The 12268-nt window shown below is 38.9% G+C and overlaps 1 protein-coding gene across 2 annotated transcripts in view; it reads left to right on the top strand.

The window, feature by feature from the left end:
• The first annotated feature begins 269 nt into the window (after window positions 1-269).
• MKLN1 (muskelin 1) overlaps window positions 270-12268 on the top strand; it is a 379019-nt gene continuing 367020 nt past the window's right edge. Inside the window, exon 1 of one of the 2 annotated variants that reach the window (XM_007177144.3) lies at window positions 270-428. The gene's annotated coding sequence lies outside the window, so the exon portion shown is untranslated. The remainder of the gene's footprint in view (window positions 429-12268) is intronic. The other variant, XM_007177145.3, reaches the window with a different exon arrangement.

The raw sequence follows: 12268 nt of genomic DNA, 5'->3' as shown, positions 1-12268 counted from the left end.
CCTTCACACCCTTCTCTGTGGTCCCATCCCTGCTGACGCCGAACCCCAGCTTCCCTCAAGGGCTTGGCCTGGTCGGTTTTAGCCTGATTTTGTTCCCTTGCCCCTGAGCTGGGAAAAGAGTGTGTGGCGCAAAGTGGGGGCAAAAATCCCCCTCGGCGGTGGCCCCAGCCTGGTTCCCTCTCCGCCCCTCCCGAGTCTGGGTTGCGGCGCTTCCTGGGCGGATGGTTGGGACTTGCTGCGGCAGCTGCGGTTCTGCTGTGTCATGCAAGAAGGAGGCGGCGGCGGCGGCCGGAGCTGGAGGGGGAGGAGGGGAGGAACCTGATCTCTCCAGCAGCGAAGGGCTGGAGGCAAACACCGAGTTCCCCCAGAGCCGCCCGGGAGCAGGGAGGGTTCCGCTACCCCGGGAAGCCCTCCCCGCGGGGCAGATGGTAAGTGGGGCGGCGCAGGTGGTCGCCTTGGGAAGGGAGTGCGCAGGGGGGTTAGGTGGGGAGGCGGGGAGAACTAGGAATCACCCCGGCCAAACTGAAGGAGTCCAGTGTCCAGCTGAAAGGGACCCAGGCCACGATAAGGATGACCCGCGGCAATAGTTACCGTTCGAATAACGCCCCGCAGTTGACCCAGGCTACATAGAGGAGTTGTGTATCCTGAACCAAGGACCGAGCTAGAGGCAATGATTCAGAGTTAGAGAACCATCATCCCATCAGCCCTGGCGCTTTAGGTACAGCTGACTAGCAAAAGTCAACATACACCATATTACTATAGCCTGGCTGAGCTTTATGGGTTGTCTTGTTTAACACTAGGAAAGGGTATGGAAACCTGCGCAACCTCACTTTAGCCACGAACATAATGCTCTTGGCCAGTGGCCTTGGACAAACAGCCTCTGGTGCAATTAAACAATCAATAGGAAAAATAGTTTCATTCCCTTCACCACCCTCCTTCCCCAAGCAGCTTCAACCAGGGTAATTTACTATGCTTAAAGGAGAAAGAAAACTGTGCCTTGCGTTCCCTCCCCCACTACACTCCCCCCCCCAGCCCCACCCCCGTCAGCCTCGGTCCTACACAAACTGCCCACCCCACTATTCACTCCACTTTCAGACTGTGATTTATGTTGGTTAAGGGGACTGCCTTAAACTCTGAACAATTTCACCTGTGCACAATTTCACCTCTGCTGCCCTTTACCGGGAGGGGATTCAGAGACCTAGAACTGAAAGCAGTGAACAAGGGGACAGGCTGGGCATATAGGAACATTACTTCTTTTACCTGAGTGCAATTCTGAGGACAACTTTTTAAAAAATTATTATTCTTTTCCATTTTGCTCTTGGAAATTTCAAAGCACTTTCTGCAACAGCTTTTTTTTTTTCTCTCTCTCTCTCTTTAATGTCAGTCATACATTAGCAGTAAGGGGTTGGCGGGATTAACTGAAAGGCTAATGACTGTCTCAAAAGCACATGCTGTTGCTAGGGAACTCAAGCTCATCCTGCTCTCTAATCACTAGCATGTTATGTGGAAATCAAACTTCTCAGGGTGTTATTAAAATGAATGGCATTTGGTTAAAGGCATTCTCGCTTGTGTTGTAGCATCCTGGATTATTATCGATTGCCTCACACCCACATATCTTGTTTTCCTAATTTGATTTCTGTATGTGCGTCACTGCCAGGGACACGCAGACTAGACCAGTCAGGTTCACTTCCTGTTTCTCAGAACTGGTTTATATTTGGTCTCGTAGCTTTAGCTGGTAAAACATTATCAAACTGATCCTCTTGGAAAGAAATCTGTGCTTTCCGTGAAAACAAATTATCCCAATTAAATTCTAATTCCCATGGAAAACGTCATCATTTGAGGAATAGAGTAGACTGCCAGTTGCCATTTGAGAAAACCATTCTTGAAATGTAAAGCCTAGAAAAACCCATCATCTTTATTTCTCTTACCCAGAATCTTGATTCCTCAGCATTAGAACTAAAACAAACCCAATTTGAGAGGAGATTTAAGTATGATATTTATAAAATAAAGCTCAAAAAATACACATTGAAGCTGAGAAAATCATTTAGACTAAATAAGGCATAGAACTGAATAGAATCCAGGCCCCAGAAGCACAAATAAGCTTGGTTTAGCATTGGGGCACTCAGAGAACAGAGTGTGATTACAAGGCTACACTACAAATAGGAGCCCATTTCTTTGTACTAATTGTCTCTTTTACCAATTCTCTCATGTTCCTGGATAAGACAGCCTTGCTTATTTTTCATTTCCTTCCTCTTTATAACAAGGATATCACAAAGGCAATATCATAAAGATAAGCACTATGTAAATAGTTAGATAGGTTCCGATGTAGATAATTTGTTTAGATGGAAAATAATAGGGTATCTATGGCATTGAGGAAAGATCGGCCAACTGAAAGTTAGGAAATTCTATAGACTGGATGACCCTGGGTGAGCTATTACAGGTCTTCTCGTGTCTGTTACCTCATGGAAGCTTAACAAAAGTGCTGGGCTAAAGGATCTCTAAGATTAGAGATCTTAGAGATCTCTTTTCCATTTACAAAACTCTGTGATTATATTGAACTCACTACATAAAAATTTCAATTTTAGCTGAATTTTGCAATGTTAAATTTTCACACTGAAACTTTAATACCCATAGAGACCTTGGAGGAAATGATAATGGGAAATGGTTTGCTGTTGACACATCACTTTTTAGTGTCAGTTGCCAGACAAATAAAATCGACCCGACTCCCAATGTATTTACTCTCTGCTTGCTTTTTGGTGCTGTGGAAGCAACAGGATAAAAGGTAGAAAGGATATAAAAGTGTATTGAAAGATCTTTCAATCATTTTAGATATAGTTAACCCAAAGTACTTTGATGAGCAAAACGGTGGAATGATGAATAAGGGCTATTCAAGAAATACATGGTTAACTGAACCCTCATGGAGTTAGTAATCTATTTGCCTGTATTTTAATTAGTGATAGGCAAAAATGTAGAATGGATTCTTGAAATTTTCAGATTCAAGATGTTAAGAAGTAGGATAAAGAAATGTGAGATTTGTGCCAGAGAGAGAAGATCTGACTTTGAAACCCAACTCTTCCACTTTATTTATTCATTATTGAGTGCTTGCTGTGTGTCAGGTACTGAGCAAGGCACTAGGAATACAAAGATGAATAAGACAGTCTGCTCTGAAGGATCTTGTAGTTTAATGAGGAGACAGATGAGTACATAGTTGATCACACAACAGTGAGATGCTAGCAACAGGGGAGCTCATTGGAAAGGTACTTAACCTTGACTGGGCATAGTCAGGGTCCCTAACCATAGAAGATGGATTCAGAGAGGAGTTCTGAAGCATAAGTAGAATAATCCAGACAAGTGAGAAAGTTAAAGAGAAATGTAGTTCAGGCGAAGAAAGTACTATGTGTAAAGTCCTGGGGGTAAAAAAGTGTGCCCATAGAGTTGAAGGTGAAGGACAGTGCCCAGCAAGTAGTAGATTCTGTCTTGTATGAATGCATGGTGGAACCCAGAAAGATCAGCAAGGTCTTGTATTATGAAAAGTCTTTTATGTCTTCCTAAGAAGTTTCAACTTATCCTAAGGCCAGTGGAGAACTACTGGTGAATTTTAAGGAGCATAGTGAAGCAATCAAATGTCCATTTTATAAAGATCACTCCAGTTTCGAGAATTTATTAGTGTGAGTAACACTGTAAGCAGGGAGACTAGTTAGGAGGCTGTTTCAGCATTATGGGGAAAGAAACGATGGACGTCTAAACTAAGGCAACAAGAATGGAAATGGAGAGAGGAGAAGGATTCAAGAAATATCAGGGACATAGAACCAACTGAATTTTATTATTGGTTATATCTGCAGAATTAAGGAATAGGAGGAGATTTATGGCTCAGGTAAATGGGAAGATGGTGTTACCATTCACTAGGTTGGGGACTTCAGGAGGAGATGTGGGTTGAGGAGGGAAGGTAATTAGTTTAATTTGAAACATGTTGAGTTTGAAGTGTCCATGGGATATCAAAATGAAGCTTTCTACTATGTAAATGCACAGGGGAGTCTAGAACTCAGGAGAGAGATTTATGCTGGAATCATCAGAGTGAGTGACAGTCCATGGAGGTAGATGGAATCCCCAAGAGAAAAGGTATAGAGTAAGAAGAGAAAAGGACCGACTCTGGAACCTTATGAAAATGCAAACATTTAAAAGGTGAGGAAGCAAAGATACAGGAAAGAACATCCAGAGATGTAGGAGGACCAGAAACAAGTAGTTTCAGAGAAGCCAAGGAGGAATTGTCAATAGTATTAAATGCTAGAGAAAGACCGAGAAAAATAGACTGAAATTCCTTGGTTTTAGCAGCAAGGTCAATGTTGTGTTTAGCAAGAAGGAAATTATTGGGATAATGGGGATAATAACCAGATTGCAGTGGACTGAGGAGTGGATAGGAGTAGAGGAGGTATATAGAGGAAGTTCTTTTGGATAAGAAGGACTAAAGTCCAAGTAGGGAAGGAAAATGAAAGTATTGGGAAGAGAAAATCATGATCTGTGAGGTTAAGGATGCATAGGGGAAGAAAGAAATAATATAGTAATACAAAGTTCTGGATTCTTTTAGCCTTCTTCAAATTGAATGGCATCACCATCTACCATTTGCTCAAGCCAAAAAGCATGTAGATGTTCATGATTCTTCTCTTTTCCTCAGTTCTCATGTCTACTCCATGAAGAATTTAGGTCAACTTTAACCTTCAAAACATTTCCACAATCTGTCTCTTTCTATCTCCAGTGCCATCACCCTAATACAAACATCATCTTCTGGGCTCCTGTAATAGATTTTAATTGGTTTTCCTGTTTCCACTTTTGCCTCCTTTCTCCACAGCACGGCTAGAGTGACATAAATCATAAAAAATAAATCAGATCATATAGTTCCCATCTTAGAATCCTTCCATGTCTTCTGATCACACTGGGAATAAAGTCCAGACTCCTTTGCTGGCCAGAAAGCCTTATGTGGCATCCCAGACCACCTCTTTAATCTTGTCTCCCACCACTCTCCCCTGGCTCCAGTTGCAGTGGTCTTTTTTCTATTCCTGAAACACATTGGATTTGCTCTTGTTTTTAAAGGACTTACCCTAGATATTTCCTTTTCCTGGAATACTCTTTTGATTATTCTGATCTCTTTTTAAATGTCACCTCCTCAAAGAGGCCCTTCCTGCCCCCCCTGCTGAAAGTATCCTTCCTTTCCCCTTCCTACCAATCTTATATATATTTTTCATAGTAGTAAAATTTTATGACTTTGTTTTTATTGCTTATAAATGTGAACCCCTCTAAAATGTAAACCCCATGAGAATTCCTGGCACATGGTAGGCACTTAAAAATGTTCATTGGTTGTTTGTAGAAGGCAAAAGAGAAGAGCAATTGATTTTTAGAAATCAGAGGTATCAAGGACCAGAGCCTGGTATGGCTGAAGAATGGCCAGTGATGATGGATTACTAGGCTTTCAAAGTTCCAGAAGTGGAAGAGTTATTAGCTGTGGGACCCTGGACATTCATATTCTCTGAGCTTTACTTTGTAGTTAGTAATAATACATGCCTCACAGGGCTGTTAGGAAAATTAAATGAAATAATACAGGTATAGGTATAAGGCAGTCTGTCAGTCTATTTTCAAGGAGTCTGGACTTCTGCAAATCGATTCATAACTTCTACATTGAGCTTTTCATGTGGGCTCCCCTATAATGGAGTTAACATTTGAGGATTACTTATTATTAGGGAAAATTTGACAAAATTGTGACTTTTTAAAATACTAGGATTCTGAAAGAATCCGGTAACTAGATTATTTAATAAGAAATCAAAGCACTCCTACAAATCAATAAGAAAAACATCAAAAACTCTGGGAGATTGGGCAAAGGGTATGACAAATAGATAGCAGTTAAGGAAATACAAATAGGTCTTAAAAATATGCAAAAATACCCACCCTTTCTCATAACAAGAGATATGCAAATTACAACTGCAATGAGATATACTTTTTACATATCGGGTTGACACAAATCAGAAAGTTTAATTAGCATACTTGGTTTGCCAGGCTGGGGAGCAGGCACTTCTTTACATTGTCAATAGCCTGAAAATTGGTACAGCTTCTGAGGAGGGCAACCTGGCAGTATTTATCAAATTTCTAAATGTACAAAGCCTTTGACCTAGAAACTCCATTTTTCTATATTTATCCAATAGATGTACTCATCCATATTGAAGAATGACTCTTCTAGTATCATCACAGAAGCATTATTTATGGTAGATAAAGACTGAAAACAACCTACGTGTCCATCAATAGAGAAATGGTTAAATAAACTTTGGTACAGTTATACAAGTGAATGGTAGTCAGCTGCTAAAAATTGTGAGGCAGTTCTAGGTGTTCTGATGTGAAAAGATCTTCATGATAAATTACTAAGTAAAAAAAAAAGATTAGGATGAAGAACAACATGTGGATTTTGCTAGCATTGTGTTTCTTTCTAAAGACTATTTACATTTTTGGTTTTTTGCCTGAAAAACATTAACTGTGAGAAGATAAAATAAAGCAGGGCAAGAATAGATGTGGAGAGACCAACTGGGAAGGTATTTCAGTGATTTATGTGAGAGATGATGGTTTCCTGGTCTAGGGTGGTAGCATGCTCAGGAAGAGAAATGATCAGAGTCAAGAGTTATTTTAAAGAACTTGACAGTTCAATGGAAATGGTGAGTTATGGAGAAGGAGGTAATACCGTGATTGACTTGAGATTTCTTCCAAGATCCAATGCATGAGCAGAGACATCAATTACTGAGATGGAGAATCCTGGGATACTTTCAGAAATGCAGAAGTTCTGTCTAAGTGGAGATGTCTACTGCAGATCTGTGATATGGATTAGAAGCTCAGAAGAGTTGCTAGAACTGGATTTATAAATTGGGGAGAAGATTGCCTAAGGAGGGTAGATATAATCAAAAGAAAAGCAGGCCCACGACTAAACTCTGATCATTTAGAGATTGGATAGAAAAAAGAAAAAAACGACCTGGCAATGGAGACCAAGAATCAGAAACCAGAAAAATAAAACCAGGAGACTATGGAGCCAAAGGAACCAAGAGAGGAATATATTAAGGAGGATCAACTCATGTTAAATGCTTCCAAAAAGTCCAGGAAGATCGTTTTAACTTGTTTCTTTCATAAACTCTAAGCTCCTTGAAAGTTGGGATTATTTGATTTATTTTTGTATCCTCAGGGCTTGTACTGTGCCTCACACATATAATCAATGATCAGTACATTTTTGTTAAATTGGATAGAGAGACAAAGATACAGAGAGAGAGAGAGACAGAAAGAGATACAAAAAGACAACAGAATGTGTCTTTGTGTCTCGAAAAATAAGTAAGTAAGGCATATTCCCTTGAACTGTACTGCAAACCAAACCTGATCTTAGGAAAAGTAAGAAGTTCTACTCCCTTGCTTTTACTCCTGAGCTAACACATTGATTGAGCTCTCAAAATCCCACGTTGCTGGGATGTTAAGAGCGTCATGAAAACATTTTGATAAGTAATATTCACCAGTGTCTCGTCATTCTGAGTCATTTTTGTCTTTATTTAGGTCCTGGATGATGACAAAAAGAGCAATTTGCTTTTCCTCACCTATGTGACTCCATCATCCCACCTTGAAGCAGTTGATGGAGTCTGGAGAATCCATTTTGGTGCCACTACATTTCTGTAATACACTGTAACCCCTCATAAGGATGCCCAGCCCCAGTTTCCCATCAAAGAGAAAGATGACTTTGGGCAGGAAGACACATATCACCTCTTAGAGAAACCACCAGCTTCTCAGTCTGTTATTGTTTTTGCAAAAAGGTGCTACTGCTATCAGGAGAGAATATAGAGGATACCAAAGGAGGAGAGGGTTTGCCTTTGTCCTGAGAACATGGAAACCTTCTACACAGCAAAAGAGATGTCATGATTTTTGAGTCCAGTGTCCTTTAGTTAGAAACCAAAATAATAGGTGCTGTTTAAACAATATTTAAAATATTATGACATCCTGTATTATTTAGTTAGACCAGAGGCTAGCAAATTTGTCTGTAAAAGGAAATATTTTAGGCTTTGTGGGCCACACAGTCTCTGTCCCAACTACTCAGCTCTGCCATGGTAGTGCTAAAGCAGCTGTAGACAATAAGTAAATGAATGACCTTGGCTATGTTTCCAATTAAACTTTATTTATGGAAAATGAGATTTGCATTTCATATAATTTTCACATGTCATGAAGTATCATTCTTCTTTTGATCATTTTCAGCTACTTAACAATATGAAAACCATTTTTAGCTCACAGGCCATGTGAAAACAGGGGTGGGCTGTATTTGGCCCACGGACACTAGTTTGGCAACCTCTGATTCAGACAAACAAGAAGATCATGTCGTGAGAAAGATACTCAGATTGAGAGTTCTGAGGAAAATAATCTGTTTCATATATACCCTTTATTTTAACTTCTCAAATTTATTGGAACATATAAACACATTTGCCTACATCTGACTTAGTTGGGAATAAAGTATGTCTCCTCAGTTCAGTATTCATTTAACACTTGGCCCCTTCTCATCCATGTAATGATTCAACGTGCATGAATGTAGTGTTTCTATAGAGTAAACTGAAGAATTCTTACAGCTTGACTATGAAAATACCCAAACCAAGAGAGGATATAGTAATTCTAATCACATTTTTTAACTGTATTAATTCATTCAGTAAGTACTTACTTTTATTTAACATCTTTATTAGAGTATAATTGCTTTACAGTGTTGTGTTAATTTCTGCTGTATAACAAAGTGAATCAGCTATATGCGTACATATATCCCCATATCCCCTCCCTCTTACATCTTCCTCCCACCCTCCTTATCCCACCCCTCTAGGTGGTCGCAAAGCACCGAGCTGACCTTCCCGTGCTATGCGGCTGCTTCCCACTAGCTATCTGTTTTACATTTGGTAGTGTATATATGTGCATGCCACTCTCTCACTTTGTCCCAGCTTATCCTTCCCCCTCCCCGTGTCCTCAAGTCCATTCTCTACATCTGTGTCTTTTTTCCTGTCCTGCCCCTAGGTTCATCAGAACCTTTTTTTTTAGATTCCATATATATTTGTTAGCATACATTATTTGTTTTTCTCTTTCTGACTTACTTCACTCTGTATGACAGACTCTAGGTCCATCCACCTCACTACAAATAACTCAATTTCATTTCTTTTTATGACTGAGTAATATTCCATTGTATATATGTGCCACATCTTCTTTATCCATTCATCTGTTGATGGACACTTAGGTTGCTTCCATGTCCTGGCTATTGTAAATAGTGCTGCAGTGAATATTGTGATACATGACTCTTTTTGAATTACGGTTTTCTCAGGGTATATGTCCAGTAGTGGGATTGCTGGGTCATATGCTGGTTCTATTTTTAGTTATTTAAGGAACCTCCATACTGTTCTCCATAGTCGCTATACCAAATTACATTCCCACCAACAGTGCAAGAGGGTTCCCTCTTCTCCACACCCTCTCCAGCATTTATTGTTTGTAGATTTTTTGATGATGGCCATTATGACTAGTGTGAGGTGATACCTCATTGTAGTTTTGATTGCATTTCTCTAATGATTAGTGATGTTGAGCATCTTTTCATGTGTTTGTTGGCAATCTGTATATCTTCTTTGGAGAAATGTCTATTTAGGTCTTCTGCCCATTTTTGGATTTGGTTGTTTGTTTTTTTGATATTGAGCTGCATGAGCTGCTTGTATATTTTGGAGATTAATCCTTTGTCAGTTGCTTCATTTGCAAATATTTTCTCCCATTCTGAGGGTTGTCTTTTCATCTTGTTTATGGTTTCCTTTGCTGTGCAAAAGCTTTTAAGTTTCATTAAGTCCCATTTGTTTATTTTTGTTTTTATTTCCATTTCTCTAGGAGGTGGGTCAAAAAGGATCTTGCTGTGATTTATGTCAAACAGTGTTCTGCGTATGTTTTCCTCTAAGAGTTTTATAGTGTCTGGCCTTACATTTAGGTCTTTAATCCATATTTTTGTGTATGGTGTTAGGGAGTGTTCTAATTTCATTCTTTTACATGTACCTGTCCAGTTTTCCCAGCACCACTTATTGAAGAGGCTGTCTTTTCTCCATTGTATATTCTTGCCTCCTTTATCAAAGATAAGGTGACCATATGTGTGTGGGTTTGTCTCTGGGCTTTCCATCCTGTCCCAGTGATCTATATTTCTGTTTTTGTGACAGTACTACACTGTCTTGATTACTGTAGCTTTGTAGTATAATCTGAAGTCCAGGAGCCTGATTTCTCCAGCTCCATTTTTCTTTCTCAAGATTGTTTTGGCTATTTGGGGTCTTTTGCGTTTCCATACAAATTGTGAAATTTTTTTGTTCTAGTTCTGTGAAAAATGCCATTGGTAGTTTGATAGGGATTGCATTGAATCTGTAGATTGCTTTGGGTAGTAGAGTCATTTTCACAACGTTGATTTTTCCAATCCAAGGACATAGTATATCTCTCCATCTGTTTATCATCTTTAATTTCTTTCATCAGTGTCTTATAGTTTTCTGCATACAGGTTTTTTGTCTCCTTAGGTAGGTTTATTCCTAGGTATTTTATTCTTTTTGTTGCAATGGTAAATGGGAGTGTTTCCTTAATTTCTCTTTCAGTTTTTTCATCATTAGTGTATAGGAATGCAAGAGATTTCTGTGCATTAATTTTGTATCCTTCTACTTTACCGAATTCATTGATTAGCTCTAGTAGTTTTCTGGTAGCATCTTTAGGATTCTCTATGTATAGTATCATGTCATCTGCAAACAGTGACAGTTTTACTTCTTTTCCGATTTGGATTCCTTTTATATCTTTTTCTTCTCTGATTGCTGTGGCTAAAAACTTCCAAAACTATGTTGAATAATAGTGGTGAGAGTGGGCAGACTTGTCTTGTTCCTGATCTTAGTGGAAATGGTTTCAGTTTTTCACCATTGAGAACAAAGTTGGCTGTGGGTTTGTCATATATGGCCTTTATTATGTTGAGGTAAGTTCCCTCTATGCCCACTTTCTGGAGAGTTTTTATCATTAATGGGTGTTGAATTTTTTCAACAGCTTTTTCTGCATCTATTGAGATTATCATGCAGTTTTTCTCCTTCAGTTTGTTAAAATGGTGTATCACATTGATTGATTTGCATATATTGAAGAATCCTTGCATTCCTGGGATAAACCCCACTTGATCTTGGTGTATGATCCTTTTAATGTGTTGTTGGATTCTGTTTGCTAGTATTTTATTGAGGATTTTTGCATCTATGTTCATCAGTGATATTGGCCTGTAGTTTTCTTTTTTTGTGACATCTTTGTCTGGTTTTGGTATCAGGGTGATGGTGGCCTCATAGAATGAGTTTGAGAGTGTTCCTCCCTCTGCTATATTTTGGAAGAGTTTGAGAAGGATAGGCATTAGCTCTTCTCTAAATGTTTGATAGAATTCGCCTGTGAAGCCATCTGGTCCTGGGCTTTTGTTTGTTGGAAAATTTTTAATCACAGTTTCAATTTCAGTGCTTGTGATTAGTCTGTTTATATTTTCTATATCTTCCTGGTTCAGTCTCAGAACGTTGTGCTTTTCTAAGAATTTGTCCATTTCTTCCAGTTGTCCATTTTATTGGCATATAGTTGCTTGTAGTAATCTCTCATGATCCTTTGTGCTTCTGTGGTGTCAGTTATTGCTCCTCCTTTTTCATTTCATTCTGTTGATTTGAGTCTTCTCCCTTTTTTCTTGATGAGTCTGGCTACTGGTTTATCAATTTTGTTTATCTTCTCAAAGAACCAGCTTTTACTTTTATAGATCTTTGCTATTGTTTCCTTCCTTTCTTTTTCATTTATTTCTTATCTGATCTTTAAGATTTCTTTCCTTCTGCTAACTTTGGGGGTTTTTTGTTCTTCTTTCTCTAATTTTGGGTCGTCGTGTTTTCATTGTCATTTGTCTCTAGGTATTTTTTGATTTCCTCTTTGATTTCTTCAGTGATTTCTTGGTTATTTAGTAGTGTATTGTTTAGCCTCCACTTGTTTGTATTTTTTACAGTTTTTTTCCTGTAATTAATATCTAGTCTGATAGCGCTGTGGTCAGAAAAGATACTTGATACGATTTCAATTTTCTTAAACTTACCAAGGCTTGATTTGGGACCCAAGATATGATCTATCCTGGAGAATGTTCCATGAGCACTTGAGAAGAAAGTGTATTCTGTTGTTTCTGGATGGAATGTCCTATAAATATCAATCAAGTCCATCTTGTTTAATGTATCATTTAAAG

This window comes from Balaenoptera acutorostrata, chromosome 7, assembly GCF_949987535.1.
Source record: "Balaenoptera acutorostrata chromosome 7, mBalAcu1.1, whole genome shotgun sequence".
NCBI classification, from domain to species: domain Eukaryota; kingdom Metazoa; phylum Chordata; class Mammalia; order Artiodactyla; family Balaenopteridae; genus Balaenoptera; species Balaenoptera acutorostrata.
The sequence above is the reverse complement of the archived record's forward strand: the minus strand, read 5'-3'. Positions and strand labels throughout refer to the sequence as shown.